Source organism: Aythya ferina (genome assembly GCF_964211825.1).
Source record: "Aythya ferina genome assembly, chromosome: 19".
Lineage (NCBI taxonomy): Eukaryota > Metazoa > Chordata > Aves > Anseriformes > Anatidae > Aythya > Aythya ferina.
In genome coordinates, this window is record NC_140309.1 from 686,462 (window position 1) to 707,519 (window position 21,058).

Consider the following 21,058-nt stretch of genomic DNA (forward strand, 5'->3'; position numbering starts at 1 on the left):
TGGGCCCTGTCTCGAACCACTGGGGCTTTGTCCTGGGTTTTGGAGCCTGCCTCTAGAGTTCAGGGCCTGTGATTAGGCTTTTGGGGTCTGTGTCTGGGGGCCGGTATCTGGGGGCAAGGGGGGAGCTGCTTGTAGACCCTTGGGGCCAGCATTGAGGGGGTTGGGAGCTGACTCTACACCTTTGGGGCCTGCTTCTGGGGGGGGGGGGGGTTGAGACCTGCATCTGGGGGAGGGGTGGGAGCTCTTTGTATTCCTTTGGAGCCTGTGTCGGGGGGGGGGGGAAGGGGAGGGTTGGTTGGGAGCTGCTTGTACACTGTTGGAGCCTGGGTTGAGGGAGGAGGTTTGGAGCTGCTTCTACACCTTTGGGCCTGGCATCGGGGGTAGGGGGTTGGGTGCTGGTTGTAGGGGCCTGTGTTTGGGGGGGGGGGGGCTTGGGACCTGCGTCTGGGGGAGGGGTGGGAGCTGCTTGTACACCTTTGGGGCCTGCATGTGTGGGGGGTCAGGGCCTGTGTCTAGCGGGCTGGGAACTGCTTGTACAATGTAGGAATCTGTTTCTGCAGGGTGGCTGGGAGCTGTTTGTACAACTTTGGGGCCAGCATCTGGGGGTGGCTGGGAGCTGCCTGTACACTGTAGGGGCCTGTGTTTGTGGGGGCCTTGGGGGCCTCCCTCGGGGGGGGGGGAGGGTTGGGAGCTGCTTGTATAGGGTAGGGGGCCTGCCTGGCAGGGGTTGGGAGCTGCTTGTAGAATTTGGGGCCCTGTGTCTGGGGGGGGGGTTGGGACCTGTGTCTCAGGGGTGTTGGGAACTGGTTGTACACCTTTGGGTCCTGTCTCTGGGGGAGGAGCTACTTGTACCCTTACCATAAGCCGTACTCTAACACATACTTCTACCAGTACCCTTACCCTTACCGTAACCCTTACCTTTACCCTTACTCTTACCCTTACCAAAGCATTACCCTTACCCTTAACGTAAGCCTAAACCTTAACCTTATCCTTACACTTACCGTAAACCTTACCCTTTCTGCTACACTTACCGTTAGCCTAAATCTAAACCTTACACTTACCCTAACCCTAACACTTACCCTTACCATTACCCATATACTTACTCTTACCCTAACCCTAAATCTTACTCAAACACTTACCCTGACCCTTACATTAACCCTAAACCGTACCCTAAAACTTACACTTACTCTTAACCTTAACCTTACGCTTAACCTTAACCTACTACTTACCCTTTCTTATCCGTCACCCTACACCTAAAATTAACCCTAACCATTACCCTAACACTTACCCTTACCCTAACCCAAACCCTAATCCTAACTCTAAACCTTACCCTGACTTGTACACTTATCCTTATCCTTACACTTACCCTAACACTTACGATTACACTTATCCTTATACATATAACTTACCCTTACCCTAAAACTTAACCTTAACCTAACTCTAACCCTAAACCTTACCTTAACCCTTACCCTGACCCTTACATTAACCCTTACCCTTACCCTAAAACTTACACTTACTCTTAACCTTAACCTTACCCTTAACCTTAACCTAATACTTACCCTTCCGTTTCCCTCACCCTAACCCTAAAATTAACCCTAACCATTACCCTAACACCTACCCTTACCCTAACCCTTACTCTAACCCTTACAATGACCCGTACCCTTACACATACACTTACCCTTACTCTTACCCTAAACCTTACCCTTACCATAAGCCATATTCTAACAAATTCTACCCGTACCCTTACCCTTACCGTAATCCTTACCCTTTATGTTACCCTAAACCTTACCCTTACCCTAACACTTACCCTTATCGTAAACCTTACCCTTTCTGCTACATTTACCATTAGCCTAAATCTAAACCTTACACTTACCCTTACCTTAACCCAATACTTACCCTTACGTTTCCCTCACCCTAACCCTAAAATTAACCCTAACCATTATTGTAACACTTACCCTTACCCTAACCCTAACCCTTACTCTAACCCTTACCCTGACCCATACCCTTACACTCACCCTTACCCTTACATTACCCTAACTCTTACCCATACCATAACCCATACCCTAACACATATTTTTACCCTTAACCTTACCGTTACCCTTACCCTTACTCTATCCGTTACCCTTACGCTTACCCTTAACATAAACCTTACCATTAATCTTACCCTTACGCTAACCCTTACCCTTACCCTATCCCTTACACTTATCCTTATCCATACCCTTAACCTTACCTCAACCCTTACCCTTAAGCTGAACCTAACCCTAAACCTTACCCCAAACCTTTCCCTGAACCTTACATTAACCATAACCCTTAACCTAAACCTTACACTTACTCTTAACCTTAACCTTACCCTTAAACTTAAGCTAGTACTTAACCTTACATTTTTCTCACCCTAATCCTAAAATTAACCCTAACCATTACCCTAACACTTAACCATTACACTTACCCTTATTCTATCCGTTACTCTTACACTTTCCCTTAACATAAACCTTACCCTTTACCTTACCCTTACCATAAGCCATACATCAACACTTACATGTACACTTACGCTTACACTTATCCTAGTAATTACTCGTACAATTACCCTTAACCTAACCATAAACATTAAGGATAAGCTTAAGGGTCACCCTTAAGGTTAACGTTATCCTAACACTTACACTTAAGTTCATGGTAAGGGTTAGAGTAAGGGTAAGTGTTAGGGTAATGGTTAGGCTAATTTTAGGTTTAGGGTGAGGGAAACGTAAGAGTAAGTATTAGGTTACAGCTAAGGTTAAGGTTAAGAGTAAGTGTAAGGTTTAGTGTAAGGATTAGGGTTAATGTAAGGGTCAAGGTAAGGGTTGGGGTAAAGGTTTAGGTAAAGGGTAAAAATATGTACATTGTAAGGGTGAGGGGTTAGGGTAATGGTTAGATTTTAGTTAGATTTAGGTAAGGGTGAGGGTTCGGGTAAGGTTTAGAATTAGGTAAAGGGTAAGTGTAGCAGAAAGGGTAAGGTTTAGGATAAGGGTAAGTGTTAGGATAAGGGTAAGGTTTAGGGTTAGCTTAATAGTAAGGTTAAGGGTAATTGTACGAGTAATTGCTAGGGTAAGTGCAAGCGTAAGTGTACATGTAAGTGTTGTTGTATGGCTTATGGTAAGGGTAAGGTCAAGGGTAAGGTTTATGTTAAGGGTAAGCGTAAGGGTAAGGGTAAGGGATAGAGTAAGGGTAAGGGTAAGGTTAAGGGTAACGGTAAGGTTAAGGGTACAAATATGTGTTAGGTTATGGGTTATGGTATGGGTAAGAATTAGGGTAAGTATAAGGGTAATGTAAGTGTAAGGGTACAGGTCAGGGTAAGGGTTAGAGTAAGGGTTAGGGTTAGGGTAAGGTTAAGTGTTAGGGTAATGGTTAGGGTTATTTTTAGGGTTAAAGTCAGGAAAATGTATGCGTAAGTATTAGGTGAATGTTAAGGGTAAGGTTAAGGTTAAGAGTAAGGGTAAGGTTTAGGGTAAGGGTTAGGGTTAATGTAAGGGTCAGGGTAAGGGTTGGGGTAAGGTTTAGGGTAAGGGTTAGGTTAAGGTTAAGTGTTAGGGTAAGGGTAAGGTAAATGGTAACCGTAAGTGTAAGGGTAAGGGTTAGGGTAAGGGGAAGAGTAAGGGGAAGGGGAAGGGGAAGTCTAAGGGTCCGGGTCCGGGTAAAAGTTAGAGTAAGGGTTAGGGTTAGGTAAGGATAAGTGTTCAGGTAATGGTTACGGTTAATTTTAGGGTTATGGTGAGGGAAAGGTAAGGGTATGTATTAGTTTAAGGGTAAGGTTAAAGGTAAGATTAAGTGTAAGGTTTAGGTTAAGGGTTAGGATTAGAGTTAGGGTTAGGGTAAGGGTTAGGGTTAATGTAAGGGTCAGGGTAAGGGTTGGGGTAAGGTTTAGGTCAAGGGTAAAAGTAAGTATAATGGTAAGGGTAAGGGTGAGGGTTAGGGTAAGGTTTAGAATTAGGCAAAGGGTAAGTGTAGCAAAAAGGGTAAGGTTTAGGATAAGGGTAAGTGTTAGGATAAGGGTAAGGTTTAGGGTTAGCTTAATAGTAAGGTTAAGGGTAATTGTACGAGTAATTGCTAGGGTAAGTGCAAGCGTAAGTGTACATGTAACTGTTGTTGTATGGCTTATGATAAGGGTGTGAGGAATGTTTTAACAATTCGTGTCCATAAAGAACAATTCTGTTTGAATCCTGTCTGCCTCTGGGCCCTGCACTGGCAATTTAATTCTTGAACCTCAGCTGCAGTGTGTCCCAGTCTCCCCCTCATTCTAGTCAATTTATCACTCCTTAAATTTATGAACCTGTTTGCTTTTGTTATTCCGGACTTCTATTTCTAACACTGCTATAGATGTGTCTGTGAATGGCTGGGGAAGAATGTTTTAATTACTCGTGAAGCTGTTTGTGTTTGATGTCTGGGAGTTTCAGAACAACTGATAACAACTAGTGACTGTTATGGGATACTATGCGGATCTTTGGTATCTGGTTAGGGGGGCCGAGAGATTAAGAGGAAGGAAAAAGAAGCTGAAGGATGGCTGGGAGACAAGTCTTGAAGAGAATGTTCTATAAACTTGGTATGGTGCCAAGTAAGTACAAAGGGGGAGAGGAAGACTACGAGCCTTCAGCATGAAAGACCCCTAGAGACCCCCAGAAGAGACCCCAGAGGAGACTGCGCATGCTCCAGTAGGAGGGACTGCACCCCGGAAGCTAATTTTAATAATCTATTTTTTTTAGAAGTAGTAATGAATATGTATTAGTCTAGGAGCATAAAAATCAGCTGCTTGATGTAACTGGTGTGCGTCCTGGTGGAGCGGAGACTCCCGGTGCACCCAGCGCTGTTTGCTTACCTCTATTCCTTTATATTCTTTCATAGAAGACAGCAGAGATGCTTGTGGATACCGTCCAGTTGGATTCTGGATGAATTCGACTGATTCGTAAGATACCGTCCGGTTGGGTAAAGGTGCGGTTGCTAGTGTTTGTGTGTTAGAGTGTAACTGAGACTTCTAAAGTCCGTGTGGAGGTCTTTTTGTTTTCTCACCAGTTCTAATCTCCTGTCGGGGGTGCTGGGCTGGTGAAGAGAGGGATACGTGGGTGGGTGATAGGTCCTAAACCTCCTGCAAGACACTCTCACTAGGGGCAACCAAGGACTGTGGGAATTGCCACTAGTAAAATTCCCGGATGGGTCAGATAAAATCGAAGACCAAGGACCAGAAAGGGAGCAAATTACCAGATATATGACCAAAAAGTCCATTACGAATAATGATTAGAAATTGGAACAATAGGGGCCCCAGAAAATTAAAGAGTAAATTAAAAATGATCCTGTATTATATGATAGAATGACCAAAAGAACTCTTAAGACCCCATGTATTTTGATCCACGGAGGACGGGGTCTGTCAGGCTTTGAACATTAATAGTAGAATACCCATGGATCCAGAAAAGAGCAAGCTGAAACATTGGAATTAGAAATTTGAGAGCAATTGATTAAGAATGAATATGTGCTACATTTGTGCCTGTGCTGCACTTATACCACCAGATAACAGGAGCCTCTCGGACCCCGAGAACCAGATCAAAAACAACCTCATGGTTCGGACATTAATCAAGGGGTCTGAGATAAGGAGGACTGCTCACAAAGGGACAGCTTAGGAATATGTATATGTATAGGAATGTTCATGTATATGTAACTCTTTACTAGAGCAATTTGCCACGTTAGGCGTGCACGACTTTGGTGGGACTACCCGCCCCGTGCTGCATGGAACTGAGTAAACATACCTACTTTACAATCTTACTGATTGTGGAGTCAGCTTTCTGTGAGTCATTTTGGTGAGCCAGGCAGGAGACACTCTGCTCGGCTGCGGGATCGGCTGCAGCGCGGACGCCCCTAGGTGCACCCTGAGCGTTTTTGCTCGGAGGGGACTCCACTCTCAGCTGCTCACCGCAGGAGCAAAGATCTCCTGAAACTGCAGACAAACGGTATGTTTTCAGCTGCTGGAGGGATACTAACTGGAGTGTTAATAATTGTATGTGTTTTTATGTATGTATTTTGTGTTGACATTTTGTATATTGTAATATTTGCATATTGTATGTATTTTGTGTTGAAAGTATTTGTGTAAATGTAAGGGTTTGAAACAAAGTGTTACAAGTCACTTCACGAAGAACACAGTCAGAGACAATACTTGTTTGGTTGGTTATCATTCTAAATTATATTCCTGTGGTATGAATGAGATGTGCTGGAGGCCTCCGTGTGCGATTGTGCTGTGTGAGTGAGACGCAGCGTTGCTGCAAAGCGAGTGCAGAGTTCCGATCCGTTGTTCCGTACTCTCCACAAGGGGAGTGGGCAGAGACGAACGAAGTGCTTGACAGACTGAAAAGAAGTGCTGTTTTATCCAAGTTTTGAGTGGTGGTGCCCAGTGTATCTTGTGTATCTTGTGTATCCTATTTTTGCTCTTAAATGTTTTGACTGTGACAAGAAAAAGGCAGGAGCATGATATGACATGCTTTCTGCAACATATGAGGCCTGCACAGGCCGAGACCTGGACTCGCTGAGACCTGAACAGGCCGAGAGACCGGAGCGGTGCCGAGAGACTGGAGTGGCGCTGGGAGACCCGAGACACTACGGAGGGACTACCACTGGACGGAGAGAGCCCTGAGAGACGCTGCAGAGCCACGGACGGCTCTGAGAGACACAGAATAGACCGGACAGAAGCCGGAAAACGCGGGGAATTGAAGTAATTGCGGGACATCCAAGATCGAGTTGCTACGGGAGACCAGAGGCGTCAGTGGACACCGGTAGCCGACCCTCACCGTGTGGCCAGTCGGCACAGAGCAGAGGGGCGGACATCAGGACCCTGCAGCCTGTCTGACGTAACCATGGAGGCAGCGGCAGCAGCGGCTGTGCTGCTTCACTCTAGCATTCTTTTTATAAAAGGTTTATCTTGCAATGCAAAAAAGACTATTAGTCCCCAGATCGGTGTTATAACTGTTACTAATGACGACTAAGCTCTATTGCAGGGCAGGAGTGCAGAGACGCAGATTACACTGCCAAATGACCACCAGCAGGCTCTTTCACAAACCTAAGGTTGCAGCTGGCACTGCCTGCAGCCATATAGCAGACGTTACACTCTCTTTCCTAACTAGTAATCATGTGTCTCATCCATTTGTGGTGAATGGTCAGTGGCAAAAAGAAAAGGAGGATGCCACTGACACTAACAGCATGGGTAATAGGAGTAGTATAAGTGACACAGGTGACGGTGCGAGGCAAGGCGCTCTGCCTGCTGCTCGCCTTCGCCTGACTGTGCACTGCTGCCGACGGTGCTAGAGTAAAATGTGAAGACTGCTCAGATGGCAGTGATGAGAGTGTTTGTGTGAAGAAGATGTGTGAAGAAGATGTGTGCTGAATCTGACTTTGTGTGCAACGGTGGTCAGTGTGTGCCAAACAGATGGCAGTGTGATGGGGATCTGGATTGTGAAGATGGGTCTGATGAAAGTGCTGAGCTGTGTCATATGAGAACAGTGTCATGGAAATGTGATGGTGAAAAAGACTGTGACAGTGGAGAAGATGAAGAGAATTGTGGCGATGTGATAGAGATCCTTACTGTAAGGATGGAAGAGATGAAATTAACTGCCCTTCCTGGACCTGTAGGCCAGACCAGTTCAGATGTGAACTGTGTCCATGGGAGTAGGCAGTGCAGTGGTGTGAGAGACTGTCTGGATGGCACTGATGAAGCAAACTGTAACAATGTTATTCAGTGCTCTGGACCTGGCAAATTCAAGTGCAGAAGTGGAGAATGCATAGATATCAATAAAGTGTGTAACCAGCAGAGAGACTGCAAGGACTGGGGTGATGAGCCCCTGAAGGAATGCAACATAAATGAATGTGACTGTCCAGCTGTGAAACTGTGGAGATAGTGATGAATGCCAAAACCCTGTAGTCAAATCTGTATCAACCTGAAAGGCTATCAGATGAATCCTGCTACAGGAACCTGGAAAGGGCCATACGGCAAAGCAAATTAAATAACTGTTATTTAACTTGTCAGAAGATAAAAAATAAAGTGTTTCAACAAGCAGCCACGGGAGGGAAGAATCACTGAACCCTCGATGTGAGGGCCTGTACCTTGTTTTACTGACTACTGAAACAGCTGTGAGAACTGCAGAAAGGGACCCACGCATCCAGAATAAAAGGACCAGTAACTACTGAAACTTGGAGGGTTGAGTCCGCTCCTGGGAAACTGAAACTCAAGCTAAGGGAGAACTAATATTCTGGCAACGAGGCTCTGCATGAATTAAGGATGCCAAATAAAAAGGACAAGCCTAAAGGGAGAAAAGGGAGAAGGCAAGACTGGGGCAGGACCCTCCACTGTGGTGTGTATGGTCTACCGAGGGAGGCAACCCCTATCGGTATTGACTGCCGAATGAGAGGGCCTCGACCGGACTTCTCCCACACTAAGATCAGGTTGTCCCGAGAAAATAACATAAAAAACCTCTTTTTTAAACCTATATAAAATTGTGATTCGTTTTACAGGAGCTGGATCACCCTGACAGGCCGAACGGTAACACAAGCCTGAATCGACCCTGAAGGCGTTTGCCTATTATGATCCAGCTACATGGGCAGAAGACAGATCCTGGGGCTATAGGACCTCAGTATATATACTTAATAGAATAATTAGGTTATTAGCTGTAATAGAAATAGTTATAAATGATGAGAACTGATCTAAATGAGTTATAAAGATGAGAACTGCTTTGTATCAAAATTGCCTAGTTTTGGATTGTTTGCTAGCACAAGAAGGAGAAGTCTGTGGAAAATTTAACTTTAGTAATTACTGTTTAAAGACTGATGAAAAGGTGTTTCTTCCTAGTAACTGATAGAATGTTATGTTCTGGTTTAGGATGAGAAGAATGTTAATAATATGCTGATGTTTTAATTGTTTTTAATTGTTACAGAGCAGTGCTTACACCAAGCCAAGGACCAAGCCAAATTCAGCTTCTCACTGTCCTGCCAGCAGGCAGGCTGGGAGGAGGGCCGGACTGCTCGGGGTTAGGTTGGGCATCGGACAGCAGGTGGTGAGCAATTGCATTGTGCATCACTTGTTTCGTACACATTATTACTAGTAGTACTATTATCATCATTATTGTTATTATCTTCTTGTTTTTATCTCAACTCACAGGCTTCACTTTCCCATTTCTCTCTCCCATCCCAGAGAAGGAGGGGGGAGGTGAGCGAGCAAACACAAACCTGGAAGGATATGGAATGGGATTTATTTTCATGGCTGCCTGGTGGACCATGGGTCAAAAGAGTGTTATTTTTATTGTTATGTGGTGTAATTACATTATTATTTGTACCTTGTATGATACCTTGTCTTACATTATTAATACACCGGGTGATAAATAGTACATTTGTAATAACTTCATTAAAAAAAGAAGGGAATATGTCAATTATGATGCTTAAGAATTGGACCCTCCAAGAACAAACTGATGAAATCCAATTATTAATAACAGAAGAGACACGAATTGGGGATGTTAAAAAGAAGATAAGGGATTGTGAGGAATGTTTTAACAATTCGTGTCCATAAAGAACAATTCTGTTTGAATCCTGTCTGCCTCTGGGCCCTGCACTGGCAATTTAATTCTTGAACCTCAGCTGCAGTGTGTCCCAGTCTCCCCCTCATTCTAGTCAATTTATCACTCCTTAAATTTATGAACCTGTTTGCTTTTGTTATTCCAGACTTCTATTTCTAACACTGCTATAGATGTGTCTGTGAATGGCTGGGGAAGAATGTTTTAATTACTCGTGAAGCTGTTTGTGTTTGATGTCTGGGAGTTTCAGAACAACTGATAACAACTAGTGACTGTTATGGGATACTATGCGGATCTTTGGTATCTGGTTAGGGGGGCCGAGAGATTAAGAGGAAGGAAAAAGAAGCTGAAGGACGGCTGGGAGACAAGTCTTGAAGAGAATGTTCTATAAACTTGGTATGGTGCCAAGTAAGTACAAAGGGGGAGAGGAAGACTACGAGCCTTCAGCATGAAAGACCCCTAGAGACCCCCAGAAGAGACCCCAGAGGAGACTGCGCATGCTCCAGTAGGAGGGACTGCACCCCGGAAGCTAATTTTAATAATCTATTTTTTTTAGAAGTAGTAATGAATATGTATTAGTCTAGGAGCATAAAAATCAGCTGCTTGATGTAACTGGTGTGCGTCCTGGTGGAGCGGAGACTCCCGGTGCACCCAGCGCTGTTTGCTTACCTCTATTCCTTTATATTCTTTCAATAAATCCTATTTTTTTATTTAATCCTAATTTGAATCCTGAGCCATTTATAACAAGGGTTAGGTTAACTTTAAGGTTTATGTTAAGTGTAAGTGTAAGGGTAACGGAGACAGTAAAGGTAAGGGTAAGGGGAATGGTAAAGTTAAGGCTACAAATACGTGTTAGGATATGGGTTATGGTAAGGGTAAGGGTTAGGGTAAGGGTAAGTGTTAGGGTAATGGTTAGGGTTAATTTTAGGGTTAGGGTGAGGGAAACATAAGGGTAAGTGTTAGGGTAATAGTTAAGGGTAAGGTTAAGGTTAAGAGTAAGTGTAACTTTTAGGGTAAGGGTTAGGGTTAATGTAAGGGTCAGGGTAAGGGCTGGGGTAAGGTTTAGGGTTAGGGTTAGGTTAAGGGTAAGGATTAGGGTAAGGGTAAGGGTATGGATAAGGATAAGTGTAAGTGTTAGGGTAAGGGTAATGTTAAAGGTAACAGTAAGTGTAAGGAGAAGGGTTAGGGTAAGGGTAAGAGTAAGGGTATTGGCAACAGTAAGGGTGAGGGTTACAGTAAGGGTAAGTGTAAGGTTTAGATTTAGGCTAAGGGTAAGTGTAGCAGAAAGGGTAAGGTTTACTGTAAGGTTTAAGGTTTCGGCTTAGGTTAAGGGTAAGGGTAAGGGTAAGGGTAATTGTACGAGTAATTGCTAGGGTAAGTGTAAGCGTAAGTGTATATGTAAGTGTTGTTGTAGGGCTTATGGTAAGGGTAAGGTCAAGGGTAAGGTTTATGTTAAGGGTAAGCGTAAGGGTAACGGATAGAGTAAGGTTAAGGGTAAGGTTAAGGGTACAAATATGTGTTAGGGTATGGGTTATGGTATGGGTAAGAATTAGGGTAAGTATAAGGGTAAGGGTAAGTGTAAGGGTACAGGTCAGGGTAAGGGTTAGAGTAAGGGTTAGGGTTAGGGTTAGGGTAAGGGTTAGTTTTAGGGTTAAAGTCAGGAAAATGTATGCGTAAGTATTAAGTTAATGTTAAGGGTAAGGTTAAGGTTAAAAGTAAGTGTAAGGTTTAGGGTAAGGGTTAGGGTTAATGTAAGGGTCAGGGTAAGGGTTGGGGTAAGGTTTAGGGTAAGGGTTAGGTTAAGGATAAGTGTTAGGGTAAGGGTAAGGTTAATGGTAACCGTAGGGTTACGGTAAGGGTAAGAATAAGGGTATGGGTAATGGTAAGGGCGAGGGTTAGGCTAAGGGTAAGTGTAAGGTTTAGATTTAGGCTAAGGGTAAGTGTAGCAGAAAGGGTAAGGTTTATGGTAAGGGTAAGTGTTAGGATAAGGGTAAGGTTTAGGGTTAGGTTAAGGGTAAGGGATAGGGTAAGGGTAAGGGTTACGGTAATGGTAAGGGTAAGGGTTACGGTAAGGGTACGGGTACGGGTAGAAGTATGTGTTAGAGTATGGGTTATGGTAAGGGTAAGGGTTAGGGTAAGGGTAAGTGTTGGGGTAATGGTTAGGGTTAATTTTAGGGTTAGGGTGAGGGAAAAGTAAGGGTAAGTATTAGGTTAAGGTTAAGGGTAAGGTTAAGGTTAAGTTTTAGGGTTAGGGTTAATGTAAGGGTCAGGGTAAGGGTTCAGGTAAGGTTTAGGGTTAGGGTTAGGTTAAGGTTAAGTGTTAGGGTAAGCGGAAGTTGTATGGATAAGGATTAGTGTAAGGGATAGGGTAAGGGTAAGTGTTCGGGTAAGGGTAAGATTAATGGTAACCGTAAGTGTAAGGGTAAGGGTTAGGGTAAGGGGAAGAGTAAGGGTAAGGGTAGGGGAAGTCTAAGGTTATGGGTCAGGGTTAAAAGTTAGAGTAAGGGTTAGGGTTAGGGTTAGGTAAGGATAAGTGTTAGGGTAATGGTTACGGTTAATTTTAGGGTTATGTTGAGGGAACATAGCAACAGTGCGCGCAGTCGCAGAATATACCAGGATGTGCTGAGTAATCCCAGAATTAGCAAGGTATAAAAAGGGACCCTGGCAGGGGTGAGGTGCGTGCCGTTGGCGGAACTGAGACTCCCCGGCTGCCCAGTGCTGTTTTGCTTGATGTTTGCTTACTCAATAAATTCCTTTCTATGATTAATACAATGCTCTCTGAAAATTAATTAAGGGGGCAACTTATAACACTTTGGACGCTCAAAACCCAAACCCAAAAACTTTGGACGCTCAAAACCCTATCCCGAAAACAGGACGCTCAAAGCCCTAACCCAAAATCATTAGGATGCTCCAAGCCCTAACCCAAAAACATTCGGACGCTCAAAACCCAAACCCAAAACATTAAGATGCTCCAAACCCTATCCGAAAAACATTAGGAAGCTCAAAGACCTATCCCAAATACTTAGGACGCTCAAAACCCTATCCTGGAAACACTGAGATGCTCAGAACCCTATCCTCAAAATTTAGGACGCTCCAAACCCTAACCCAAAAACATTAGGACGCTCAAAGCCCCAACCCAAAACATTAGGACGCTCCAAACCCTATCCTGGAAACATTAAGATGCTCAAAACCCTATCCTGAAAACTGAGGATGCTCATTACCCAGACCCAAAATATTAAGATGCTCAAAACCCTAACCCAACTACTTAGGATGCTTGAAAGCCGATCCCAAAAAATTAGGGCACACAAAAGCCTAACCCCCAAAATTAAGATGCTCAAAATCCAAACCCCCAAAATTAGGATACTCAAAACCCTGGACCTGGAGAAACTAACCTGAAAAAAAAAAAAAAAAAAAAAAGATCTTAAAACCCTAACCGTAAATAACTGACCAAAAATAAAACCTTAAGACTCTAACCCTAAAAAACATATCAACACTACAACCCAAAAAACTCTAATACCCTAACACGCTAACCCTGAAACCCTTAAAACCCTAACCCCCAAATCCTTAAAACCCTAACCGTTAAAACTCCAACCCTAAAAACCTTAAAATCCTAAACATAAACCCTGAAACCCCTTACCCTGAAACCCAACCCTAGTGCCCAATCCCTGAAACCTTAAAACCCTGAATCAATCTGTAGCAAATAGCATAGGCTGAGTCGAGGATCTCAGTACAGTAGCATTATTATTCGAGATTACAATGGCGGGTGTCCCACAAGCAGGAGGGTGCCTACTAATTCCATACACAGTTTATACACTTTTTTTTTCTGCCGAGGACCGGGACCCTCCCCTGTTTCCCCTTTAACTGTGCTATTCAAGGTTCATAATCTAGCTGGTGCTTCACAGAAAATACACAGCTGCTGGCCTGTTACAAGTCACATTTCTTTTGAGGTTTTTACTCTTTGAGGTGGTAATGTTTCTTACGCCGTGATTTCCACCTAATTGCTGTAAGGATTCTGGTTGTCTGCGTTTTACAAGGTTGTCTGTTATAATAAATAAAAGTCCCAAATAGGATTACAATCAAAGTTTACAATTCACTGAATGAATAGAGGTAAGCAAACAGTGCTGGGTATGCCGGGAGTCTCTGCTCCACCAAGACGCGCACCAGTTATACACCAGTTACCTCCCTTAAGGGATATAGAGAAGCCCTCTCAGATACATCCGTCCTACTTCTCCTGCATGCGGCCGGAGGTCGGTCTAATTCTGGTGCTGTTGGTGGTGGAAGCTGGGGCAACGGTGATACTGGTGGCGATACCACAGCCACCGGAGGGGGAGCCGCCGGGGGTGGATTGTTAGGATATGGAGGTGGTAGCTTATCCAACGGCTCACGTTTATCTTCTTTTTCTTTTTCATGTTCTTCTTGTTCTTCAAATTTCTTACCTGCTTTTAGTGTAAATATTGAGGCTGGAAAAGGACGTGAAGTCCTCCTGATCCATAATCCTGCATAATCGCTTTCTTCCTGGCTAAAAGCTTCCTTTGAATTAACATGGATATTTAAGGCCTGGCAAATCCAGTCTTCGAAGGTTCCAAAAACAGGCCAAAAGACATGTAGTCTTAAAGGCTCCTTTGGCCATTCTGTCACATAATACTGGACCATTTTTAATTTACTTTTTCCTTTTCTGGGGTCCCTATCATTCCAATTTCGAATCGTTATTCCTAATGGACTTTCTGGTGGTATGACTGGTAATTTGCTCCCTTTCTTCTGGTCTCTGGTCTTTGATTTTGTCTGACCCATCTAGGAATTTTACTATGGCAATTCCCATAGCCCTTGGTTACCTTAGTAAGAGTGTCTTGCAGGGGGTCGAGGACCTATCACACACCCACAAGTCCTATAGGAATCCCTTCGGTCCTTCACCGGCCAAGTCCCTCGCGGGAGATTGGAACCGCGGTTAGAAGACCTCCACAATCACTTCGGAACTAAGTTCCATCTCAGTCACACTCTTACACACACAGGCAACCGAACCCCACCCAACCGAACGGTATACGCTTTAAATGCTTACGACTCCGTCATCTTCGTTCGGATCTTCACACACACAATTATGGGCAAAATATAGTGCTGCAGCTGGCAAGGGAGCTGAAAAAAAGAATCAGAAACTTTGCTTACCTTTATTCAGGTTTAAGATGCCATTAGTTCCGACCTGACTCAAACAGCAGCCACCAAATGGTGGGGGTGCCTCTCCTAGATCAAACCAGAAATCAGGAACCAAAGCCCTCCCGGACGAGAGCCCACTTGTAATAAATGACTGGGTCCCAAATAGGATTGCAATTGAAATTTACAATTTATTAAATGAATAGAGGTAAGCAAGCAGCGCTGGGTGCGCCAGGAGTCTCTGCTCCACCAAGACGCACACAAGTTACATTAGGCGGCTGGTTTTTATGCTGCTAGGCTAATACATATTCATTACTACTTCTACAAAAGGCAGGGTTATTCTAATTAGTTCCCAGAATCCAAACCCTCCCACTGGTGCAGGCGTTATCAGTCTCCGGTGGTCCCTCTGGGGGCCGCTCGTACTGAAGGCTCGTAGTCTTCCTCCCAGGCTTTTCTCTTGTCCATCTCCTTTGTCCATCTTGGCTGGATGGCAGACACTTGCATAGTGTCCCATGCAACAGTTGTAATAGTTAGCAGTTATTCTGAAACCCCTATGTTCTCTTATCCTCTATTGACCCGAATTGCTGGACCATTCCTTTGCAAGATTCAAGAACTATATATATTAACCACTCTGGTTTTCTTAGACTTTTCATCATATCATGCGGCCCTAGCATTGTTCCATATTGACACGAATCAGATGAACTCATTTCACACTGTTAAGCTGTCTTATCACTGCAAGCATATCTCAATACCACCTTCCTTCCCTCTACAGGATGTAACTGCGCAAAAACAACATTTTTATTCCCACAACCTTGATCCCCTTACCCTGAAATCCTTATTCCCCTTAAACCTAACAACTCTAACCACAACCCTAACCCTTATTATCAACCCCCTAACGCTAATGACACTGACCTTAATCCAAACCCCAAACTGCCCCTAACCCCAGACAACCAACAACGAAACACACACACACAAAGATGGAAACTACAAAAAAGGCAAAACCCACGATACAGGCCCCAAATCACAAATACGCAACCAAAATGCTACAGAAAAGCCCCAGATGCAGGCCCCAAATGCTACTGCTAGGCCTCAAAAGCTCAAGATGCATCCCAAAGCAAAAATGCAGGCCCCAAACGTTACAGAAAAGCCCCCAAACCCAGGCTGCACAAGTCTACAAGCAGGCCCCAAACTGCCAACAGAAGCAGGCACCAACCACACCCAGATGCAGACCCCAACTGCCCACAAGCAGCTCCTACCCCACCACCCCCTCCCAAGAACTGGACTCCACCCAGACACTGGCCCAAGACCCGGACCCGCCCCCCGCCATCCCCCCTACCCTCCCCCCGACACAGGTGTACAAGCAGCTCACAACCCGCCCCTTCAGAGACCGATCCCACTCCCCCCACCCCCCCCAAGACACGGGATGCGGAGGTGTACAACCAACTCCCAACTCCCTCCCCCTCAAAGGGAGGCCCCAAAGACCCCCAAATGGAGGCTCCTAGAGTGAACAAACAGCTCCCAACTTTCCCAGGCACAGGCCCCCCCCCCCCCAAACACAGGCCACAGAGGTGTATAAACAGCCCAGACCCCCCTCCAAGACCATGGCCCCTATAGTGTACAAGCAGCTCCCAACCACCCACAGATGCAGGCCCCAACCCTTTTCAAAAGGGAGGCACCTAGAATGCATGAGCAACTCCCAACCAGCCTAAACATAGGTCCAAAAGTGCACAAGCAGCTCCCAACCCCCCTCAAATACAGACCCCAAAAGTGTACAAGTAGCTCCACCCCTGAGACAGGACCCAAAGGTGTACAACCAGTTCCCAACACCCCTGAGACACAGGCCCCAACCCCCCCCCCCAGACACAGCGACCCAAATTCTACAAGCAGCTCCCAACCCCTGCCAGGCACGCCCCCTACCCTATACAAGCAGCTCCCAACCCTCCCCCCCCCCCCCGAGGGAGGCCCCCAAGGCCCCCACAAACACAGGCCCCTACAGTGTACAGGCAGCTCCCAGCCACCCCCAGATGCTGGCCCCAAAGTTGTACAAACAGCTCCCAGCCACCCTGCAGAAACAGATTCCTACATTGTACAAGCAGTTCCCAGCCCGCTAGACACAGGCCCTGACCCCCCACACATGCAGGCCCCAAAGGTGTACAAGCAGCTCCCACCCCTCCCCCAGACGCAGGTCCCAAGCCCCCCCCCCCCCAAACACAGGCCCCTACAACCAGCACCCAACCCCCTACCCCCGATGCCAGGCCCAAAGGTGTAGAAGCAGCTCCAAACCTCCTCCCTCAACCCAGGCTCCAACAGTGTACAAGCACCTCCCAACCAACCCTCCCCTTCCCCCCCCCCCCCCCCCGCCCCCCGACACAGGCTCCAAAGGAATACAAAGAGCTCCCACCCCTCCCCCAGATGCTGGTCTCAACCCCCCCCCGCCCCCAGAAGCAGGCCCCAAAGGTGTAGAGTCAGCTCCCAACCCCCTCAATGCCGGCCCCAAGGGTCTACAAGCAGCTCCCCCCTTGCCCCCAGATACCGGCCCCCAGACACAGACCCCAAAAGCCTAATCACAGGCCCTGAACTCTAGAAACAGGCTCCAAAACCCAGGACAAAGCCCCAGTGGTTTGAGACAGGGCCCAAATCCCAGACACAGGCCCCAAACGCTAAACATATGCCAAAAAAAGTATTAGTGCTGGTGCCAAATGTTACAGTGTCTGTAAAAAAAAAAAAAAAAGCCCAAAAGCCCGAGATGCTCAAGGCTGAGACGTAACTTGGCTTTCTGAATTACTGGAAAGCAGCTTTCATTCTCAGATAATTGTGTGCAGGCTAGATAGGATGGGGCTTCAGGCACCTCTTCACCTGAGGAAACACACTGCCATCAGGCACCGCTGTGCCAGACAAGCTTGTTCTGCTAGAACACCCTACTCAGATGCACTGTGGCATTCAAGTGAACTGCTTTCATGCAAATATAACGACTGATGTTACAACCCACCTTGCCTGTGGCACCTGATGAACAGAAGAGTAAGCCACCGCAGCGCTTCAAAACCATCCCTGCACGTGCCGCTCCTTGTCGCTCTCTGGCCTTATCTCATATCCTTATCCACTTCTGTGGAGAGCCTGCCACGGCACCTGCAAAGCAAGACGGACACCTTTCATAGTCACCTTGTGCTACTTGGTCGTTCTGCTCCAACCCAGCTCATGACCAGCCCCTCTTCTTACACAGCTCTTCAGAGTGCAGTTTGCTCCTTTGAGCCTGTGCGAGACACCTGTGAAAGAAAAAGAAACGCATAGGCCGATGCAGCATCCAAAGACACAGCACAACTAGGTAAGTTACTCTCATCTGCTCCCTTACCTCTGCCGCTTACCAGCCCCCGAGGCAGATGCTTCAATCTACCCTCTTCAAACAGCTACAACACCTCTAAAAGACAAAGAGGGGATGCCTAGAGGAACAGTGAGACCTACAACACAACAACTGCTACATCTGTTCCTCACTCACCTTGCCAGAGGCAGCTCTGCGTGTGACGTCCCAGGTTGTACACTGCGTTACCTAACCCTTACCGTAACCCTTACCCTAACCCTTCTCACCCTTACCATTACCCAAATCCTTACCTTTACTTTTTCCTTACCCTTACTCTTTCCTTTAACCATAACCTTACCCTTACCCTATACCTTACTCCAACCCTTCCCCTTACCTTCCCCTTCCCCTTCCCCTTAACCTAACCCTAAACCTTAAACCTTACCGTAAACCTTACCCTTTCTGCTACACTTACCCTTAGCGTAAATCTAAACCTTACACTTACCCTTAGCCTAACCCTCACCCTTACCATTACCCATACCCTTATTCTTACTCTTATCCTAACCCTTTCCTTTACACTTACGGTTACCTTTAACCTTACCCTTACCCTAACACTTATCCTTAACCTAACCGTTACCCTAAACCTTACACTTACTCTTAACATTAACCTTACCCTTAACCTTTAGCTAATACTTAATCTTACGTTTTTCTCACCCTAACCCTATAATTAACCATAACAATTACCCTAACACTTAACCTTACCCTTACAATAAGCCACACAACAACACTTAAATGTACACTTACGCTTAAACTTGCCCTAGCAATTACTCGTACAATTAAAATATTAATTAATTAAATTAAAAAATTTTAATTTAAAATAAATTGAATTAAAAAATTTAAATACCATTATCCTTATACCTTATCCTTAACCCTCACCCTTATCATTACCAATACCCTTACTCTTACACTTATTCTTCTACATACAACTTACCCTTTTCCTAACACTTAACCCTAACCTAACTCTAACCCTAAACCTTACCTGAACCCTTTCCAGTACCATTACATTAACCCTTACCCTTAACCTAAACCTTACACTTGCTCTTAACCTTAACCTAATACTTACCTTTACGTTTTCCTCACACTAACCCTAAAATTAACCCTAACCATTACCCTAACAGTTACCCCTAACCTAATCCTTACTCTAACACTTACAGTGACCCGTACACTTACACATACCCTTACACTTACTCTTACCCTAACCCTTACCCTTATCATAACCCATACTCTAACACATACTTCCACCCATACCCTTACGCTTTCCGTTACCCTAACTCTTACTCTTACCCTTACCCTTACCCTTACCCTTACCCTTACCCTTACCCTTACCCTTACCCTTACCCTTACCCTTACCCTTACCCTTACCCTTACTCTTACCCTATCCCTTACCCAATCCCTTACCCTATCCCTTACCCTTAACCTAACCCTAAACCTTACCCTTATCCTAACACTTACCCTTACCGTAAACCTTACCCTTTCTGCTACACTTACCCTATGCCTAAATCTAAACCTTACACTTAACCTTAGCCTAACCCTCACCCTTACCATTACCCATACCCTTATTCTTACTCTTACCCTAACCCTTACCTTTACACTTACGGTTACCATTAACCTTACCCTTACCCTAACACTTATCCTTAACCTAACCCTTACCCTAAACCTTACCCCAACCCTTACCCTGACCCTTACATTAACCCTAACCCTTACCCTAAACCTTACACTTACTCTTAACCTTAACCTTAGCTGTAACCTAATACTTACCCTTACGTTTCCCTCACCCTAACCCTAAAATTAACCCTAACCATTACCCTAACACTTAACCTTACCCTAACCCTAAAATTACTCGTACAATTACCCTTACGCTTACCCTTACCCTTAACCTAAGCCTAAACCATACAGTAAACCTTACCCTTTCTGCTACACTTACCCTTAGCCTAAATCTAAACCTTACTCTTACCCTTAGCCTAATCTTTACCCTTAACCTAACCCTAACCCTAAACCTTATCCCAGCCCTTACCCTGACCCTTACATTAACCCTAACCCTTACCCTATAACTTACACTTACTCTTAACCGTAACCTTACCCTTAACCATTACCCTAACACTTACCCTTACGTTTCCCTCAACCTAACCCGAAAATTAACCCTAACCATTACCCTAACACTTACCCTTACCCTAACCCTAACCGTAACTCTAACCCTTACTGTAACCCTTACCCTGACCCGTACCCTTACACTTACCCTTACCCTAAGCCTTTCCCTTACCATGACCCATACCCTAACACGTACTTGTAGCCTTAACCTTACCGTTCCCCTTACCCTTACCTTTACTGTCTCCGTTACCCTTACACTTACACTTAACATAAACCTTAACCTTAACCTAACTCTTATCATAAGCCATACAACAACACTTACATGTAAATTTACGCTTGACTTACCCTAGCAATTACTCGTACAATTACCCTTAACCTTACTATTAAGCTAACCCTAAACCTTACCCCTATGATAACACTTACCCTTATCCTAAACCTTACCCTTTCTGCTGCACTTACCGTTTGCCTAATTCTAAATCTTACCCTAACCCTCACCCTTACCTAAATCTAACCATTACCCTAAGCCTCACCCTTACCCTTACCATTATACTTACTTTTACCCTTAACCTAAACCTTACCCCAACCGTTACCCTGACCCTTACATTAACCCTAAACCTTACGCTAACCCTAACCCTAACCCTAACCCTGACCCTGACCCTGACCCTGACCCTAACCCTAACCCTAACCCTAGCCCTAACCCTTACTCTAAACCTAACCCTTAACCTAAACCTTACACTTAATCTTATCTTTAACCTTACCCTTAAACTAATACATACCCTTACGTTTCCCTCATCGTAACCCTAAAATTAACCGTAACCATTACCCTAACACTTATACTTACCGAACCCTAAACCTTACTCTAACTTTTACCCTGAGCCAGAACCTTAGACTTGCCCTTCCCCTT

At 45.1% G+C, this 21,058-nt stretch overlaps 1 long non-coding RNA gene across 1 annotated transcript; it reads right to left on the reverse strand.

Annotated features, from left to right (window-relative positions):
* Window positions 1-14,925: 14,925 nt before the first annotated feature.
* On the reverse strand, window positions 14,926-17,979 carry LOC311421132. The gene is made up of 3 exons (XR_014684717.1): window positions 17,931-17,979; window positions 17,704-17,840; window positions 14,926-15,211 (listed from the first exon to the last, which is right to left on the reverse strand). It is a non-coding gene; the product is annotated as an uncharacterized lncRNA (long non-coding RNA).
* Window positions 17,980-21,058: the final 3,079 nt, after the last annotated feature.